Raw genomic sequence first — 2360 nt, 5'->3', positions numbered from 1 at the left:
ATTACACGTAACATCCAATTTTCATCAACAATCGTTACAGGAAAAATTGCCTCTTAAGAAGGGGATCATTTTTAGGGGTTCCCTTTTCCCCATCAGTTACGGAATCCCAAAAAAAGTACCTACAATCAAATCTGCTATATAACTACAGTAGTTTTAACTGAGCCCGGTCATTGGACCCAGATCGATAGCTCTTGGGAAGGGATTACAGTCATGTAAGTCCACCTGCCTCATTAACCCTTAAGCTCTGAGCAATAAAGTCGAGAATCGATTCTATTTGGATAACTGGCTTAGTGTGATCCTTTTGAGGATCTAACAGGTTTATGTTTTAGGATTTATAGCTTAGGTGAGATATGATCAGGATTTTACCTAATATAAGTCTTATATACATAAACTGTAGAGTTCTAATTTGGAAATGTTTGTCATAATTGATATAAGATCATTTAAATGTCTGTCTAATATTATATGTCGTGGTGGCCCAGAGGTTTAAATCGCCCGCTTCGCATGCAAGAGAGTGCAGGTTCGCAACCTATCAACGACAAGTACCAATGTGACTTTTCCGAGTTATATGTACTTTCTAAGATTAGTTAGACACCACTGACAAACGGTGAAGGAAAACATCGTGAGGAAACCTGAGCATTTTAATTTTTTTCACGTTTTTTTGTCCCGGAAGGGGTTGGTAGAAGAGCACATTACGGCACGTAAATTATATCATTTCTATTTATTAAGTTTGATATCGCCAGCCAACTTGTCCGCCCGTCTTTACCGTTTGAGAAGAGATTGTTGGTCAGCAATGGCCATTTATAGGCTGTTGAAGATGATGAAATAATTCAGTGTTGTAGTTTCATTACCTATTTTTGCTCAAACCATTCAACCAAAAATTATGAAAAACATAAACGACTGACGAACAAATACCTTTCTAATAAACCTGACATAAAATTTCACATTCACACACCGCAACAATATAAATGAGTAACTTGACACCCCCTACACCTGCGACAAATAATTCGCACGTTCGACTCCGCATTGTCAAGCGGTCGTTGTCGCGCGGTCTCGATCGATATCGCGCGACGAGACGACACCGGTACATAAAGTTCAGTCGCACATCTGTCGCGTGTCGTGTGACCTAAACTTTATAATTTGAACTTTGTTTTGTTTGCTGTTTGTTACTGTAACTTGCTACGTATTGAATGTAATTTGGTGTATTAGCAGCTGTGCTTCTAATTCTAATTAAAGGGGGCTGCTTAAGAGGCAAAATCATCCCATAACTTCTCCTACCTTGGGCGAGGCGAGAGAGACTGTCAGACTCTTAGTGAATAAAACCCATCCTATATCTACAACAGAGAGGAGTGGAAGGAGGCCTTTACCCTACAGTGGGACGATCATGACTGAAATCTATAGCTAAATCTATTTTTACTACAGCCCTTCTAGCTGAAGCCCCGGTAAACCCGCTGGGTAAACAGTGGCTGTTGTATTGACATTTCAGATGGTTATGCTATTGTATTTTTTTAAATCTATTGCTTCTCCAATCGTTATTTAAAGATTATTTCAGATAATAATGATGATATTTTTTGACCACTTTGAATAACGAAGCAAATTACGAGACATATTATAACATATTATAATGTTTACATTACTGTTAGTCTCTGAAAGAGTTATTTTATAGTTCACTCTTATTTAACACTGAGTATTTATCAAATAGATTACAGACATAGAAAGTTTAATTACAAATACAAAACGATAGCAATATCTGCGCCAGACAAACAGACGGTGTAACATCCGCGACCGACGACTGCTCATGGTCGATATCTGAATGGAGTTAGGCTTCGCGCACATTTGCGATGTAGCAAGGAATTTTATTGCGACAAATAATAATGTAGCTTAATTGTGAAATGATATGGTTTAAATTTGAATAATGAATAAAGTAGAGGTAGGATACATAAGGTTGACGACAATTCAAGAGTGTGTAATTATAAAAAGTTGTGTTGTTGCAGGTGTCCATGGTCGGCGCTGATCGCTTACCGTCAGTTGACTTGTCTGCTCGTTTGCCACCTATTTCATTTATTTATTTTTTTGCTTTTCTTGGTGGAGCCATTACTTTGCTTCCAGATAATGCTAGTAAGTAACTTAAGTTTATTATACGTAGACTTTGCACGATTTATAAGAGTGTGACTTTGTTTTAAAATTTAAAGTAGCGTATTTACTACTTATCACGTGACAACGTTGTCTTCAACGTCATTTTGAAAAGGCGATATACGACGACTTTTGCGAAGTGCTACTAAAAAATTAATTCCTGCTTTGCTATGGTTCAGTGGCAAAACGCTCACTCAAAAGGTGTTACATTGTTTAACACTATGCGCTTT

This window comes from Spodoptera frugiperda, chromosome 1 (genome assembly GCF_023101765.2).
Source record: "Spodoptera frugiperda isolate SF20-4 chromosome 1, AGI-APGP_CSIRO_Sfru_2.0, whole genome shotgun sequence".
In the NCBI taxonomy this organism is placed as follows: Eukaryota; Metazoa; Arthropoda; class Insecta; order Lepidoptera; family Noctuidae; genus Spodoptera; species Spodoptera frugiperda.
Note: the sequence above shows the minus strand (reverse complement) of the source record.